This window comes from Astatotilapia calliptera, chromosome 17 (assembly GCF_964374335.1).
Source record: "Astatotilapia calliptera chromosome 17, fAstCal68.1, whole genome shotgun sequence".
NCBI classification, from domain to species: Eukaryota; Metazoa; Chordata; class Actinopteri; order Cichliformes; family Cichlidae; genus Astatotilapia; species Astatotilapia calliptera.
The window spans coordinates 19,834,808-19,854,266 of NC_137438.1; the positions used below are offsets into that span (position 1 = coordinate 19,834,808).

General features: G+C 42.2%; 1 long non-coding RNA gene across 1 annotated transcript; it reads left to right on the plus strand.

Annotated features, from left to right (window-relative positions):
- Positions 1-274: 274 nt before the first annotated feature.
- On the plus strand, positions 275-2,721 carry LOC145421375 (uncharacterized). Its single transcript, XR_013902717.1, has 2 exons — positions 275-2,556; positions 2,588-2,721. It is a non-coding gene; the product is annotated as an uncharacterized LOC145421375 (long non-coding RNA).
- Positions 2,722-19,459: the final 16,738 nt, after the last annotated feature.

Sequence of the window (19,459 nt, forward strand, 5' to 3'; positions counted from 1 at the left end):
TATGGAAAAGAAATAGTGAAAACTTATATGAAAGTGGCCACTTTCATGAGTAAATCATATAAGGATTACATAATTTACTCATGAAAGTGGCCACTTTCTCATTACTTTCATACATTGTTTTAGTAAGTATCCAAAACATACAAGTTTCATTATATAATTTTTCAAGGGCTCTTATATCTGTTTTCACTGTTATATGCTTTTCATACAAGTTTCACACAAGACAGATACAAACTTTATAAGATTTATATATATCTTTTTCCATATGGGTGGATTGAGCAATACTCAGAAAAATGGGAAAGTCTAAGGATCTATGTGAAGATCTAAGGAGTATTTACATAAGGTGACAAGGTCTCTTGGGAGTCATGCAGATTTCAAGATTGCCAGTTCAAACAACTAAATGCAATTACAAGTTATTAAAATGTGTCACTTTACCAAGGTGTGGAAGAAGACCCAAACACTCACCCTCAGATAAGAGGAAACTAGTTAGGGTGTTTTTTTTAACAACCTAGACCAGTAAGCTTCCTTTTCAAACCTCCCAGTTCAGGTGTACTGAAAATGTGTTGATTTTCTTCATAAGTCAGGAAGCCATCCAACTAAAATTAACTCTGACCATGCTACTAAGAGGAGTGGTCAGATATCCAGCCAGAATTTTCCCAGAAGCTTGTTGATGAATACAAAAATTGTGTGGTTTAGCTTCAACTTGCTAAGGAACATTTAATCAATTAATGGGGATTTGTGTATATATTTGAGCCTGTATTGTCATGATCCAGGTGAGTGACTGTATTTTTTCATAGAGCTGGAGTTTCCACATCTGGGCGGAGCTGCTCCATTCAGCTGTCTGTCCTCACCTGTCGGTAATTTGACTGCCAGTATTTAGGACCAGTCCACTCAACGAGTCCTCGCTAGAGCTTCAGCGAACCTGTGTTGGTGTTAGGCTGCCAAGTTCTCATGGTTTTTCATAGTTATTCTCGCTTATCTTGTGTCTTCTCTGTTCATCAGGATGCTGAACAGAGAATTAAATCACTGACTCTCCGTCAGTGATTTAATTGGAATGTTTACGTTTTGTTTTTGTTTTTTTTCTTCTCGTGTTTTTTTTTTCCTCTCTTTTCCCCGTCTTGGTTTTATGCTGCTCACCCCTGTCCTTGGTTTCTTTCTTTATTCCTTTCACTGCCTCAATCACCTGGGGCCCGTTCTTCGTACGTCGCTTACTACATCCAAGATCAAATGACACATCCAAGATCAAATCATCGCGCTAACCGTGAGCTCGCTAATCCGGTTCCCCGAACACACTTGCTGTTGACGATTACTACAGCTGGACGCAGGAATGTGACATCACTGGGCGTCGTAAAAGGGGCTACGCATCGATAGTAGAAACATTGATCGGCAACCCGCTGATTGGTCGGCGAAAATGTCGAAGGGGCGTGCTCGGTATTTTCCGGCAGCAGAGCAAGAACTCTTGAGTGAGGGATTTCAGGAGTTTCAGAGTTTAATTAAAACGCAAGAGAACACTGCAAAGGCTGCAAAAGCAAGGAGAGAGGGCTGGCAGAAAGTTGCTGACAAATCAAACTCGTAGGTAATTTAATAATAATAATAATAATGGATTGGATTTATATAGCGCTTTCCAAGGCACCCAAAGAGCTTTACGATACCACTATTCATTCACTCAAACATTCACACACTGGTGGAGGCAGCTACGGTTGTAGCCAGGCTGCCATATCGCGCCATCGGCCCCTCTGGCCAACACCAGTAGGCGGTAGGGTAGATCTATCATATGACACTATATTGTCCAATATCATATGGCATTATATTATATTATAATATGTTATATTATATCCCCTTTCACATTAGAGCCACAACAGGACCCACAAGAACATGGGAACAAGTAAAAGTGGAATACAGGAGTATTCTACAGAATGGTAATATTTATCTCTTAGATTGCTTTGCGTCTCTTGGCAAGGTAATACTGGCCTGTAATACTCTGTTAGTTTGTTCATAACAGCAACCAAGAAAAGGGCAGAGGAAAAAAAGACAGGTGGTGGTCCTGCACCCCCTCGTCAACAAGTTGGTTAAGTAAATAATACCCTCACGGGAAAATCGATATCTCTCTATGAGCACACTGTCGCGCTGAGCTAAAGGATCCTGTCTATCCCACAATATACGCTGAATTCTGAGGACTCTCCTTATCAATCTTGCACCTTCCGCAATGGGCTGCTCGCGTATACGGACAGGACATGGCTGCGACAGACTTCCCAAATCCACCTTCGCTTTTATAGCCGTGGTCTCTCATCTTGATTACACGAAGTAATTTACAATTACTACTCTGAAATATGAATTACATCTGTAATAATCACATACATGTAATAGAATGTTAATAGTACATTTCCCTTTTTTAGGAAATGACCTGTATGTATCTGTGTGAAATCAATAAATGGATCAGGTGCTGCATTGTCTTTAGTTACATTGATAATATTTATTTATGGTGAAACAGTGGTGGAATATCGCTGTTGCTTTCGTATAAATGAAGCGGACATACCTGCGTGGCCGCGATCTAATCCTGTTTACATAAAGTGAACCTGCTCCCGAGCAGGTTTACGCTTACGGCTCTGTTGCTATGACAGCAAGTCCCGGATGAGCTTCGGGGAACCGACTGATCCAGGATCACGCGAAATCGTCAACAATCTAATCCGGCTAACCTACTTAGCGAGGTACGAAGAACGGGCCCCTGCTTAGACACTCATCCACAAACATCCTTTATTTCGACACATACGCACCATGCGCTCAACAGCAGCACATTTACTTCAGTCAGACAGCGCACACAGTCGTTTAGGATACACACGCTTAAGCCAAGCCTACTCATATTAGTAAATATGCATACACATAGTCAGACTCAGGGAGCATCTCGCCACACATTTTTTCTCTCTCTCCTTCTCCTTATTTATGAACAAGTGACATATTCTCTCCACCTGTCTAAGCGACGCACACAGCATACATCCCTAGTTATACACAAACATCTATGGGTACACTGAGGTTCATTACATGGAATATAAATGGAGCTGGCTCCAGAGAAAAGAGGTTAAAAATATTTAACCAACTCAAAAAACTACAGGCAGATGTTGTCCTATTACAAGAGACCCACAGACCTCTTAGAGGTTAGAATGAACTTAAAACACCTGAGTTTCCTAATGTGTTCTCAGCTTGTTATAATTCTAGACAAAGGGGAGTAGCAATTTTAATACATAAAAATATTGATTTCACAGTACTCGATACAGTTATAGATCCAGAGGGCAGATTCTTAATCATTAAACTATCTATACTTGATAAAAAGCTATGTATTGCAAGTGTATATGGTCCAAATGTTGATGATCCCTCATTCTTTCACGGTTTTTTCAGTGCACTCTCTGAACACTTAGATGGCACACTTGTTCTTGGAGGCGATCTCAACCTTGGACTAAATGAAGACATGGATAGGCTCAATACAGCGGGAACTCAGCGTAATTGGCAGTCCACAAATATAATCAAACAGTATATGAGCAACTTTGGTCTTTGCGATGCATGGCGCTCCCTTCACCCCACCAGTAAGGAATATACTTTTTTCTCACATGTCCATCACTCCTACTCTCGTCTGGATTATTTTTTGGTCGGCAGCTCACTGCTGAGCGACATTTCAGACACTGAGATTCACCCTATAGCTGTCAGCGATCATGGTCCTGTATCTTTAACACTAATGCACAAGAATAAGACTACACCAAGAAAAAACTGGAGATTTAATATATCACTACTTAAAGATGAAGACTTTATTAAATATTTTAAAAAAGAGTGGACTTCATATTTAGACTTTAATGACACTCCCGAAACATCAGCTTCTGTTCTATGGGAAGCAGGGAAAGCTGTGATGAGAGGTAAAATAATTTCTTTCTCATCACATAAAAAGTAAAAAGAAAACAAAAATATTCAGGAATTAGAAAAAAACATCAAATCACTAGAAGAAGCCTACGCGTCCCACCAAGATCAGGAAACATTGAACAAAATACGCAAAGCAAAACTAGAATTAAATGAGATAATTAATTAAAAAAAACAAAATTCTTAGTACAGAGACTACGCTTACAAAATTATGAACATGGTAATAAATCCGGTCAATTTCTAGCAAACCAGCTAAAAATAAATAAAGAAAAACACAACTATACAGTGGGGCAAAAAAGTATTTAGTCAGCCACCGATTGTGCAAGTTCCCCCACTTAAAATGATGACAGAGGTCAGTAATTTGCACCAGAGGTACACTTCAACTGTGAGAGAAAGAATGTGAAAGAAAAATCCATGAATCCACATGGTAGGATTTGTAAAGAATTTATTCGTAAATCAGGGTGGAAAATAAGTATTTGGACAATAACAAAAATACAACTCAATACTTTGTAACATAACCTTTGTTGGCAATAACAGAGGTCAAACGTTTACTATAGGTCTTTACCAGGTTTGCACACACAGTAGCTGGTATTTTGGCCCATTCCTCCATGCAGATCTTCTCGAGAGCAGTGATGTTTTGGGGCTGTCGCCGAGCAACACGGACTTTCAACTCCCGCCACAGATTTTCTATGGGGTTGAGGTCTGGAGACTGGCTAGGCCACTCCAGGACTTTCAAATGCTTCTTACGGAGCCACTCATTTGTTGCCCGGGCTGTGTGTTTTGGATCATTGTCATGTTGGAAGACCCAGCCTCATTTCATCTTCAAAGTTCTCACTGATGGAAGGAGGTTTTGGCTCAAAATCTCACGATACATGGCCCCATTCATTCTGTCCTTAACACGGATCAGTCGTCCTGTCCCCTTGGCAGAAAAACAGCCCCATAGCATGATGTTTCCACCCCCATGCTTCACAGTAGGTATGGTGTTCTTGGGATGCAACTCAGTATTCTTCTTCCTCCAAACACGACGAGTTGAGTTTATACCAAAAAGTTCTACTTTGGTTTCATCTGACCACATGACATTCTCCCAATCCTCTGCTGTATCATCCATGTGCTCTCTGGCAAACTTCAGACGGGCCTGGACATGCACTGGCTTCAGCAGCGGAACACGTCTGGCACTGCGGGATTTGATTCCCTGCCGTTGTAGTGTGTTACTGATGGTGACCTTTGTTACTTTGGTCCCAGCTCTCTGCAGGTCATTCACCAGGTCCCCCCGTGTGGTTCTGGGATCTTTGCTCACCGTTCTCATGATCATTTTGACCCCACGGGATGAGATCTTGCGTGGAGCCCCAGATCGAGGGAGATTATCAGTGGTCTTGTATGTCTTCCATTTTCTGATGATTGCTCCCACAGTTGATTTTTTCACACCAAGCTGCTTGCCTATTGTAGATTCACTCTTCCCAGTCTGGTGCAGGTCTACAATACTTTTCCTGGTGTCCTTCGAAAGCTCTTTGGTCTTGGCCATGGCGGAGTTTGGAGTCTGACTGTTTGAGGCTGTGGACAGGTGTCTTTGATACAGATGATGAGTTCAAACAGGTGCCATTCATACAGGTAACGAGTAGGGGACAGAAAAGCTTCTTACAGAAGACGTTACAGGTCTGTGAGGGCCAGAGATTTTCCTTGTTTGAGGTGACCAAATACTTATTTTCCACCCTAATTTATGAATAAATTCTTTACAAATCCTACCATTTGGATTCATGGATTTTTTTTTCACATTCTGTCTCTCACAGTTGAAATGTACCTCTGGTGCAAATTACTGACCTCTGTCATCATTTTAAGTGGGGGAACTTGCACAATCGGTGGCTGACTAAATACTTTTTTGCCCCACTGTATGTGCTGTTCAAGATTTATCTGGGAACACAATATATGAACCGATACAAATAAACAACATTTTCAGGGATTTCTATAAAACGTTGTATTCACCACAAATAAACCCATCTAAAAAAGAAATTGATCAGTTTTTGGACAACATAACTCTTCCAAAATTATTAGACACTCAAGCAATGGCACTGGATTCACCACTGACACCAGGTGAACTCCAGGAAGCCCTGATAAGTATGCACAATAATAAGGCTCCAGGTCCAGACGTCTTTCCTGCAGAATTCTACAAAGAATTCTGGTCGATTCTAGCACCAGTTTTCTACAGAACGTTGTTGGAAATCAAAGAAAAGGGCAGACTTCCATCAAATATGAATTCTGCAAACATTAATCTCCTGCTAAAACCAGGCAAAGACCCTGTATATCCCTCAAGCTATCGTCCAATGTCCCTTATAAATGTAGACCTTAAAATAATCTGCAAAGATCTCTCAAAGAGACTGGAGAAAATAACCCCCCTCTTAATTCATCCTGACCAAACTGGTTTCATAAAAGGTAGGCACTCATCAACAAATACACGCAGATTACTTAATTTGATAGACTACTCATACAGTAAAAACCTAGAAACTACAATATTCTCTTTAAATGCAGAAAAAGCATTTGACAGAGTTAACTGGAAATTTCTATTTGCAACTTTACACAAATTTGGTTTTGGATCCTCTTTCATCAACTGGTTAAAAATATTATATAATTCCCCAACAGCTTGTGTCAGAACAAATGACCAGACATCCTCCAGCTTGTGTCTCTTGAGGGGCACCAGGCAGGGATGCCCACTCTCCCCTTCACTGTTTGCAATTTTTATTGAAACACTAGCAGCAGCAATTAGACAGAATTCAGTAAGCAGTCCGTGGGGGTTTAAGTGTTAAGGGCATAAAATGCAAGAACATGGAACATAAAATCAGCCTTTATGCGGATGATATGTTACTCTTTCTCCAAAATTCACAAACCAATATCTCTGGGGTGATTGAATTGATAAACTCTTTTGCAAAAATATCAGATTACTCAATTAACTGGTCAAAATCTACAGTCCTACCGATTAATTGCTCCCTCCATAATTTCTCTTCTACACCACTGCAATCGGGAAATATAAAATATTTAGGTATTAATGATTCTCCCAAGCTTGCAGATCTAACTAAATTAAACCATATCCCACTTTTAAAGAAGGTAGAAGATGATCTGGCTAGATGGAAATGTCTACCCATATCACTCATGGGAAGGGTTGCCGCTATGAAAATGATGGTCTTACCAAAAATAAATTATTTATTCTCAATGATCCCAACTAAACCGCCACAAGATTGGTTCAGATCTCTAGATTCATGTATGTCCAAATTCCTTTGGAAAAATAAACCCCCACGTATAAGCTTAAAAACACTACAAGACCAAGGATAGAGGAGGATTAGAACTACCTAACTTTCAGCACTAGTTCTTAGCCAACAGGTTTCAGTTTATCTCAGGATGGCTAAAACATACCCTCTTAGATGAACCTTGGCTAGATGTAGAACAAGCATTTTGCAATAATCTAGAGATCTCAGACCTACCATTTATCAGCTCAAACATCCAATGACATGAATGCTTTAAAAGTATCAACATCAGCTTCTCTCTGACAGCATGGTGGGAGTTTCTAAAATTGACGGCGTCTTCATTAATCCCATGCAAAGGTACACCTATCTGGAACAACCCTGACATATTACAAAACAATAATATGATAAACTTTTCAGATTGGAGTGGTAAAGGAATCAAATATTTAGAACATATACTAGAAGGAACAGAATTTATTTCATTTGACGGACTAGTTACACAATATGGGATCAACAAGAAAAGATTTTTAGAATATCAACAAATTAAATCCATAGTAAAAAAGAAATTTAAACCGGGTCAAGTTGAACTACAAACACCACCAAGTGTGGTTCAATTTCTTACTCTTAAAACCCCCAAATTACTATCCAAAATATACAGAATGCTTTCTAAAACAGATGAATGAATCAATATCACTTCCTATTGCAAAATGGGAAGCGGATTTATCTGTTAACTTAGACCTAAACCTCTGGTCTCAGATTTGCTTAAAAACCTTTCATCTAATTAGAAATCCCAGTCTTCAATTAATTCAATACAAAATATTACATAGAGTGCACTATACAGGTAATCGGATGTTCAAGATGGGCTTTACGTCTACCAACAGCTGCTCATACTGCCAAACCAATTCACCGGACAATTATATCCACGCTCTTTGGTTCTGTCCACCAGTTCAGAAGTTTTGGCGCGAGATATGTGAAGACTTATCAAAGTGTCTGAAATGTAAGATTCCAACTTCCCCCTTAGTGTGTTTGTTGGGCAGCTTAGATAATGTCACTTCAGAAAAGAATATCGCCCATATGGTTTTCACTGCCCTATGCATAGCCAAGAAAACAGTCCTCATGAACTGGAAAAATAAAAATAGTCTTAATTCTAACCAATATAGCAATTATCTATTAGATTACATTAGTCTTGATACAGCCTCTGCCACCACATCAGATCAATTGCTCTGGGCTCCTTTGATCAGCTCCATTACCTAGTGGGGGTGGGGGGTCATAGTTTGGTCCCGCCTTCACTGTTGTGATTGGTGTGGGGGTAGGGACAGGCTTAGGGCGTCGGGGGGTTCCCCGGAGGCATCTTCCTTGGGGGGCTCAATCCGGGGTAGCGGTCATGTCCGGTTAGCAGAGTCCCCCGAGAGCAGCAGTGCCCAGCCTTCTACCTTTCTACCTTTAAAACCCGCCTTCCAGCCAAATGGCTGGTAGGCTTTTAGCTAGGCTTTAGCTTCAGCCAAGTGGAAGCTAAATTGTTGAGAGTGAGTCAACTCTCTTGCAAGCTCCACCAGGAAGTCCACCCGTCTTTCCTTCGTCCCGGTGCATGCTTGATACAGCACATGTGCATTCAGTGCTGCCATGTCAATCATGTTGTAAAACACGGCAACCGGCCAGCGCCGTGTTCCTCTGCAGACAGTGTACTCCCGAACCATCTGGTCCATCACATCCACGCCACACTTTGCTGAAAATGTTGAAATGTACTCACTCACTTTTTATTATTATTTGTAAATATGTGTACAAATGGTTGGGGGGCTAGGGGAGGGTCTGTGCTGACGGACGTGGGTTACTGACCTGGTAGCCTGGCTGCCCCTGGGTGGGTCCGGGATGGGCGTGAGGTTCTGGGGGCGCTCCGTCTCTGGGCTGGGGCCCTGGCGGGGCCTCGGGGGCTTGGGTCCTGGTTGGTGTGTTGCCGGGGTTGTGGGCGGGTGGGTGCATGGGGGCCCAGCCCTGGCGCAGGGTGCCGCCAGTGCGTCGAGCCACCTGGGGGGCTCTTCAACTGGTGGGGGAGATTGTCACATCTTGCAGGAGCTTTCCGCTCTTCAGGAACTCTCTCTGCAGGAGGGGGAGATACTGGAGAGGTGGAGGAAGATCTCAGCCTGGGCGTCTATTGTCTCATGTAGTCTGGACGATGAGTGGATGGTGGGGTGGGTGCAGTTTTCTCTGTGGTGGGGTTGGGTGGACTGTCCCGGGCTCTGTGGGGCCGGGGGGCGCTGCTGTACTGGGCCCCGGTCTGGATGGGCCTGGGCCCCCTTTCCCTGGGGGTGCCTACTGGGGTCAGCGGGGGAGCTAGCCCCAGGGAGGGGTCACTTGCCCCTCCCTTCCTTCCCTCCCCATCTCCAGCTGCCTCCCTCTTCCCGCTCCACCACAACCACCCACACATGCAGGGCCTTGGAGTAGGGGTATGTCACCAGGGTGCAGAGGAGGCTACCCCTCCTCTGTCCCCTTCTGGCTGCCTCTGCCTCAATTTTATCCCACAACTTAGGCATTCACATTACTCACTCTCTCATTACACATACATATAGGATCTTGGGGGTGGGCACGATACACGGAATCCAAATTACCATCAGGGTGTACACCTCACCCCTGGCGTCGTTGCCCACCTCTCAATTTTAAATACACGTAGACATTGAGGGCTAGCAGGAGGGACTATGCGCTTACCTGCTGCTCTCTGGCAGGTAGCTCCATGCCCTCCTGGGTTTTAAATGCACCTTAGAACACATATGCATCAACACTACAATGAGCTGGTGGAGGGAGATTTGGGGTCTTCTCTCACCCCCATTCTCTGCGGCCTGCTGGAGCGGGGGGGTTGAGAGGAGGAGTTGGCCGTCCGACTGCGGTCTGGAGTGTGGGGCCTCCCTGCTGCTGCGGAGTCGGGGCGGTCTGCCTCTCCCCACCGCAGGGAAAAGGGTAACACCACCTAGGTTTGGGTGCAGTTCCCCCCTTCAGGGGCAAGGGTACCTAGACCCAGTTCGTAGAGTACGCTTGGGGAGTGTGATGAGCCCTCATCTGGGACTCTCCTCAGCTCTTTCCGGGACAGTGGCGCGGCTTCCCCTCTGTTGGTCTTCCTTGGTCTCTTGTGTTCTGAGGGCCTCTGGATGTCTGGAGTTTTGATCTCCTCCATACCTGCTTCATGCCCTGGAGGACGGGGCTGTGGCCCCCCCACACCCTCTAGCAGGTCATTACATGAAGGAACCTTTTAAAAAAACATGCGCGTCCATGCTCACAGGTGTACACACGGGTGATCACACCCACAAACTACACCCTTTTCGGCTCCTACCTCAAAGCACATTGTGTTCTGTTGATCTTATGTGCTGCACAATAATGTTTAATATTTAGTATTTACTGTCATATTCCCATATATCATTGTGATGTTGTTTATTCTATTACTCTTGTTCTCTTCTGCTTGTTTTCTTTTTTCTTTCTCAACAGGTGATCCAGGTGATCGATATATGCATTTTCTTTTTCTTTTCTTTTTTCTGCCCATTCTGTTGGTTTTTGTTTTTTGCCCTTCTCCCCCGTCCCTCTTCTCAGCTGTTTCTCTTTCCCTCTTTCTTTCTCCCCTTCTTTCCCCCAGTCAAGTCTGTCCCGTATTCAGCAAGTGAAAATAAAATAAACAATAAAAGGTGAACCAAATGGACCATTATGGCAAGGCTGGGATGGTCAATTTGGTAAAGAAAATCCGTTGGGCATCTTTCTTTGCCTTTAGACAATAATTCTGATGGCAAAAGAGCCAAACGGGACAGGCAAAAAAAAAATATATATATATTATTCATGTATTTACATGAAAGTCCTTGAATCATGTAACTATGTTTGATTTCAAATGTGAGCCTGTGCAGCGTAATTGTGTATTACAGTCATTTTGCTTTGAAGGACTGTCAATGTACAAAACCTGCTCTGTATTTTGTAGATTTTTTTCTCCTTGTTTGTTTGTGAGTGCAGGCCTATCCTGAGCTGCCATCACCACGAGAAGTCCTTGCAATTAAACTGATAAACAGGTTGTTTGCATAAGAACGACTATGTTTTCAGTGTGTGAACAACTGCAGTGTGGGTCAGAGTCAGCTTAAAATATTGTCTGAAAATAATAAGTTTTTCTTTAAAAACAGTTAATTTTTTTCTCAGCACATCCTTTAACCTCTGGAGGTTAATGTTATTAATGTTACTTTTAAAAACTGTTCTCTCACATTTTAATTAATTAAAAAACAATAAATGTGAAGTTTAAATGTTAAAAAAAAAAGGATGCTGGTCTTCTTGGCAACTTCACAGGCATGGTTTATCTGTAAAAGGTAATTAAAAATATATGTTGTACCAACATTCCACCCTGGAAAGAAAAGCTTAAAGAAATCATTAAAAGCCCCAAATTACCATGACATTTACGTCCACGATGCTTAGATGGTAACTTGAGACTTCATCTGTAGATTTCTCTTTCCATTAAGAATGATCCAAAACACATATGTCTTGTTAGAACTGTAACCCACTTGTCGCAACAACGCTATAGCAATAAACATATTGGAGGATCTGCAGATACCACTGGAACCTGAATTTATAACCTAATATGGTGCATCCATACTGTTGCTATGGCTACCTACAGTTTAATAAACGCTTAGTACTGATTTAGAAGAGTGGTTGAACTTCTGACCAGACCCTCCTGGGGGTCTCCACATCTTGATTTATCAGACAGTGAAATTCAGTGATATTACACTGTACATCCACCTGCTCCTGCATTTTAACGTCTGCCTGTAAGCTCTGATATCCATCAATTCCATTGCCATGTGGACAGAAAAAGGAAATCCACACACAGATTATTGCCTTTTCCTCAAAGAAGGCAGGAAAATAACTTGGTCAAAGTTATCAGTTTGTTTGTTTTCTCATGCCAAAAAAAGAGACGGTCCTAGTTGTAACTCTCCTCAGACTGTAAACGAAGGCTCTGACTGGGTGATTGACAGTCCTCATGCATCTCTGTAATTCTATTACACTACTGCCATTTAAAAAAATTTACTTTGCCTTAATCTTTTTGAGTGTGTGTTGTGGCTTCCAAAAGCAGAGCTTGCCTTGAGGTATTAACCAAGTCAGGCCTCATTACACACACACACACACACACACACACACACACACACACACACACACACACACACACACACACACACACACACACACACACCTTTCCCCCCTCTCTCTTTTCTTTCACCTCTGATTCAATTTCTCATTCCGTCGTTCTCTCAACCATGAAATCTGTTCAGTCTTTGATTTTCAGTGTGTACAGTGAAAGTGAACACATCCCTTGAGATGGCAGTTTATTCGTATGGAAAACATTTCTAAAGACTTTTATTATTTTCACTAAAGTGGTTTACATATTATATGTAATCGTGAAAAACAAACAAGGGGAACCACCGGGAACAACCATAAGACTTCAGATAACTGACTGAGGACAAACAAAGACAACAGCATCGCCCACTCAGCAAAGCCCACAGTACGTGTCAAAAACAGTGGCCTCGGTTTAACAATGAAAGATTTATTGCGCACAGGAGAATCAAACCAGACTACAAAACAATGAAAAGTCAAGCACAGTAATCCTGCTTTCAACACAAAAGGGTTAAAAGCCTGTCATGTCTCAGCACGCGCATAGGAAGTTGGTTCCTGTCAGCCTCAGCAGGTTTTAACTTTAATGCAGAGACCAAGAAAACATCCTAAATGTCTCAAATCAACATACATTTACACACACAGCACTTCAGTGGCCGCAACTACATCTGCAGCAAAGGGGGCAGCTGGTGATGCGTTCCAAAGTTGAGTGCAATGATCACTGAAAATAACCTAGCCTTGGTGTCATTAGCTCTAAGGAAAAGGATTTATGTCCCTGTAAGTTCATACATAAAATGTATACTCAATAGGTCTGTTTATTAGACCTCAGTTGAACTTCCCTTTCCATCAGAATAAAGAAGTTTAACTACAAATTAACTACCTTTTGTAAAAAAAATATATCTATTGTAAATGAGAAAAACAGGAACTTTTCTTTCATACAATTTTTAAAACTTTGTTACTTGATCATTTTGGTGTAGAATGTATAGGCATGGGGGAAATCAGCTGTAAAACTTCTGAAAATACTGTTTAAAAGTCCAATGTAAAGTCCAAACTCCTTTCCATTTTTCAATAACTGGAGTCTTTGCTGGGCTGATTGACAACCCATTCTAGACTTTAAGGTGCCACATCACGGTTCAAGTCTGTTTCGCCAAATAAAAAAGAAATGAGGAAAATATCTTCACTGTTAGGTAAACAATCTTCTCAGTTATTTTAATTAATTGAAAAGTATCACTGTATATTAGCACCACAGTGGCCACTGATGAAGATAGAAGAAGCTTTGAGTGATTTGTGAGAGTAAAAATAGCCAAGACTTTTGTGGGACAAGAATTTGCAGATGCTCTTTTTTGCAGTTTATGCATCAAAAACTGTTCAATAAAGTACAATGGACTGGCTGTGGCTCCGTTGGTAGAGCAGATCAGCTACTGTCTGGAAGGTAGGCTTCCGCAGTCTGCATGACAAGTATCCTTGGGCAAGATACTAACCCCAAGTTGCTCTCCGATGCATCCATCGGAGTGTGAATGTGTGTGAATGTTGGTTAGATTGCAGTGGGTGTGAATGGGTGAATGAGGCATGCTGTATACAGCGCTTTGAGTACTCCGGGAGAGTAGAAAAGTGCTATATAAGAATCAGTCCATTTACCATGAACCAGAGACATTATCTCATCTTACTTGAGATAAGGAGAAATTAATTTGACTGATGCTCAGTGGTCCAAAGTCCTCTGTTCGGTTTATTGGAAATCAAGTTCCTAGAATCTTTAAGAAAAGGGCAGAGGTGCAGAATCCAAGGTGTTTGAAGTCCATTGTGAAGTTTCTCCAGTCAGTGATGATTTAAGGTGCTGTGCAATTTGCTAGTCTTGGTGGTAGAAGGTGGACTATGTCCAAAGTCAATGCAGTGTCCACCATAAGATTTTCAATCAGAAACAAACACTTCATACTTCCATCTGTTGACAGTGTTTGTTGAGATTTCATTTTTGTTTCAGGACCTAACACATCAGGACTTGCAGCCCCAAAACCGTAGGTGATTTGTAGACATGCTAATACTGTGCTTGACTGGCTAGCCAACTAGCCCTCTGAACACCACAGAGAAACAACCAACACAACAATACAGATGAGCTGAAGCCTAGAGCAGTGGTGTAAGCAGGCTAAGTGTAGTAGTACTACTCATTCTCTCTCACTACTTACCCCCAGGGTCTCCCCTTGAGATTTCTGGAGTCGTCTTAGGCCCCATGAGATGTATAATCCCTCCAGTTGGTCATGCCTTAAATACATCCACAGGGAGGCATTTTTTTTAATATAATGGCCCCACTTCCTACATTTTTGCCATTTTAATTATATTTACTTCAAACAATTTCTAAAAGGAAAGTCATTTCAGTTAGTATATGTAGTATATAAATGATCCAGTATTTTGCTAATCTTCATTGCATTATACATGCAATAAGCAAGTATAGCATTTTTTTGAAAAGTAATTCAAATGTGTTTACTCTACTTCTTAGTGGTACTGTTGTTTACTCTTGCTGGATAAAATATCAGATAAGCTTAAGAAAACAACTAATTAGATCTGCAGTGGCCTTTCTAAAGTGATCACACAAACATATATTTTATGATATACGCAGGACGAGGACCCAAACACTAAAGGCCATCTCGACTGACTGAAAGCACACTTTTAATTCTGTAAGTAGATAGTCCAAACCAGGGGTCACCAACCTTTTTGAAACTGAGAACTACTTCTTGGGTACTCAATAATGTGAAGGGCAGTTTGATACAAACTTCTGAAATAACAAATTTGCTCAATTTACCTTTAATTAATAATTAATGACATTCATCTATATAAAGACACTGATTAACGTAATGACTTCTCGCCATAATTATAAACAATGCTTTAACAAGGTAGGAAATAGATACGTTTCAATATGTAACTTTATTTCTATAAATCTCTGCAAGTATTTACATTTTCAAATGATAACATTTTCACTTCCCACTAACAATTTTTATCAAGTGCATGTTTACACAGATTATCAATTATGTAACGAACAAAAATCAACTTTCAGATTTTACTGAACTTGTCACCAAAACTGCAACATTTTAAAACAGATTATCATATGTTACATTTAATGAACACATTTGTTTTTCAATAATTAAATAATTTTCAGCTTTTCCATGACACTGCCATGTTGCCACTGAGAACATCTGATATTGCTTTCTTTGTCTGTTAGTGGGAACCCTGGTATTGCATGCTGTTCACCAGTGTGTTGTAATCTGGGGTATAACTTGACACTGCAGCTTTACTTACTGCAACACAACAATAGGTTGAACCAAACAGGCTGGCGACCTTTATACCTTCTGTACATATACCACTACTTTTCTGTGTCAATGACGCACCGAAAGTTTGCTACACCCTGATAGGCTTTGAGGTGTAGGTCTTTTATCCAGTGTTACAATTTCCACTTGTCCAGCATCCAAGCTGAATATTGCACTTAGTTGCTCAGCAATGTACAGTGGGGCAAAAAAGTATTTAGTCAGCCACCGATTGTGCAAGTTCCCCCACTTAAAATGATGACAGAGGTCAGTAATTTGCACCAGAGGTACACTTCAACTGTGAGAGACAGAATGTGAAAAAAAAAATCCATGAATTCACATGGTAGGATTTGTAAAGAATTTATTCGTAAATTAGGGTGGAAAATAAGTATTTGGTCACCTCGAACAAGGAAAATCTCTGGCTCTCACAGACGTGTAACGTCTTCTGTAAGAAGCTTTTCTGTCCCCCACTCGTTACCTGTATGAATGGAACCTGTTTGAACTCATCATCTGTATAAAAGACACCTGTCCACAGCCTCAAACAGTCAGACTCCAAACTCCGCCATGGCCAAGACCAAAGAGCTTTCGAGGGACACCAGGAAAAGTATTGTAGACCTGCACCAGACTGGGAAGAGTGAATCTACAATAGGCAAGCAGCTTGGTGTGAAAAAATCAACTGTGGGAGCAATCATCAGAAAATGGAAGACATACAAGACCACTGATAATCTCCCTCGATCTGGGGCTCCACGCAAGATCTCATCCCGTGGGGTCAAAATGATCATGAGAACGGTGAGCAAAGATCCCAGAACCACACGGGGGGACCTGGTGAATGACCTGCAGAGAGCTGGGACCAAAGTAACAAAGGTCACCATCAGTAACACACTACAACGGCAGGGAATCAAATTCCGCAGTGCCAGACGTGTTCCTCTGCTGAAGCCAGTGCATGTCCGGGCCCGTCTGAAGTTTGCCAGAGAGCACATGGATGATACAGCAGAGGATTGGGAGAATGTCATGTGGTCAGATGAAACCAAAGTAGAACTTTTTGGTATAAACTCAACTCGTCGTGTTTGGAGGAAGAAGAATACTGAGTTGCATCCCAAGAACACCATACCTACTGTGAAGCATGGGGGTGGAAACATCATGCTATGGGGCTGTTTTTCTGCCAAGGGGACAGGACGACTGATCCGTGTTAAGGACAGAATGAATGGGGCCATGTATCGTGAGATTTCGAGCCAAAACCTCCTTCCATCAGTGAGAACTTTGAAGATGAAACGAGGCTGGGTCTTCCAACATGACAATGATCCAAAGCACACCGCCCGGGCAACAAAGGAGTGGCTCCGTAAGAAGCATTTGAAAGTCCTGGAGTGGCCTAGCCAGTCTCCAGACCTCAACCCCATAGAAAATCTGTGGCGGGAGTTGAAAGTCTGTGTTGCTCGGCGACAGCCCCAAAACATCACTGCTCTCAAGAAGATCTGCATGGAGGAATGGGCCAAAATACCAGCTACTGTGTGTGCAAACCTGGTAAAGACCTATAGTAAACGTTTGACCTCTGTTATTGCCAACAAAGGTTATGTTACAAAGTATTGAGTTGTATTTTTGTTATTGTCCAAATGCTTATTTTCCACCCTGATTTACGAATAAATTCTTTACAAATCCTACCATGTGGATTCATGGATTTTTTTTTCACATTCTGTCTCTCACAGTTGAAGTGTACCTCTGGTGCAAATTACTGACCTCTGTCATCATTTTAGGTGGGGGAACTTGCACAATCGGTGGCTGACTAAATACTTTTTTGCCCCACTGTATGTTGTGTCCATGTTAATGAAAAGATTGGAAATGAATGACACACATGCCTCATGCTGATCAAGGTGACAAAACCTGTTCTCAAACTTGCCCAAGTCAATTTATGACTTGAGAGTAGTGATGTGCGAATCCTGAACGAATCGTTCAATACTCGAGAATCTCTTTACTGACTCGTGAATCATGATTTACAAGACCAACTGACTCATTCACTGACTCATCCCTGTTACTGTTAGCAAACTAATTTCCCTAGTAGAAATATATCTAGCCTATAATTAAAATTGTGGAAAAAAACAACAGCCAGTTTCTTAGCAAAAATATATCTGCTAAAGACTGGAAGAAAAAATCCTGAGTAGAAAGCTCACATCAAGACAATAGCTCATCAGTTCATGGTAGCATCGCTCTGCTAACATGCTAACAGCACATTTGAGTTACTCACCCCTTCCCTTCCTGTGCTGAATCGTAGCATGAACAAATCACTCACTCAGCCTCTCCCTTCCTGTGCTGAATCGTAGCATGCGTCGCTACCCGATCTGTACCAGAAACCAATCAGTACCACGCATGCGCAAATCTTACGTCACTTCCTTTCTTTGCCAACATTGCGACAGTTATGTATTTGAATGACACGGTTAGCGCCCAGTTAGCTCCTAGCATTTCTCAACAGCTCTGCCTCTTTTTCGACTGCCCGGGACATTTAAACCATGGATAATACATCTACAAACAAATTCATGCTTTTCTCCTCAACAGAGAGGTTTAGGGCCCGGATGGCTTGGGGATAGAAGCTCCTCTTGAGTCTCTCTGTCCTTGCTCGCATGATGTGGATCATTCTACCGGATTGCAGAAGTTGGAACAGTTTGTTGCCAGGATGGGACGGGTCCTTCAGTATCTGCGCTGCTCTAGTCCGACATCTCCTGGTGTAGGTGACCTGAAGCAGGGGGAGAGCAATCCTGCAGCAGCGTTCTGCTGTATGGATGACTCTCTGAAGAGCTTTATGGTCCTTAACACAGCTGTTTCCAAACCAGGATGTGATGTTCTGTGTGAGGATGCTCTCCACAGTGCCTGTATAGAAAATCCTGAGGATCTCTGGAGAGACCCTGAACTTCCTCAGTTGTTGTAGGTGGTACAGGCGCTGCCTAGCCTTTTTGGTCTGGACCTGAATGTGGGCAGACCATCTCAGGTCTAAGGAGATGTGGACACCGATATACTTGAAGGACTGCACCCTCTCCACTGGAGCTCCATTGATGATAATGGGCTTGTAGTCTCTGTGCTGACCCCTTCTGAAGTCCACCACCAGCTCCTTGGTCTTGCCGACGTTCAGCTGGAGATGGTTGTCCTGGCACCATGATGCCAGATTCTTCACTTCATCCATGTAGGCCACCTCATCGTTGTCGGAGATGGCACCCAACACCACTGTGTTGTCAGCCAACTTCACAATGGTGTTGGAGCTGTGGGTGGCCACACAGTCTGAAGTGCAGAGGGAGTAGAGCAGTGGCGAGAGGACACATCCCTGTGCTGCTCCTGTGTTGATGGTGATGCTGTTAGAGACACATCTACCCACCCTCACCACCTGGGTTCTGCCAGTGAGGAAGTCCAACACCCATGCACACAGACGGCTGTTGAGTCCCAGATCCCTCAGCTTTGTGAACAGTCTGCAGGGCACTATTGTGTTAAACGCTGAACTGTAATCAACAAACAGCATTCTCACATATCATCACTATTCCAACAATCCTCTCCACACAGACAAGCATAAACACACTCGACTATCACTAAATCAAATTTAACAAACATTTGTAATGACACTACTTCAGTTTACAATAGGGTTCATTCGCTCGGTCAGCAGGTGGCAGTATCCTTGTTCACTGGGGAGTAAACTGCCATTAAACGAAACAGAAGAAGAAGAAAACATCTGTACATGCGCAGTAAGGATTGGGGAGTCCTGATCCATAACTATCTTTTTATTTTTCGTTTTTGTCTACATTATATTGAAATGTTTCATTATTTTAAACATTTTAAGAGATACTTACAATTCTTAACATCTTAACGGATATTCTGCTCATCAACTATCGTAAAATGCTTTGAGCAGAAGTAGTGGCCTTTCGCACATGCGTGGTACCG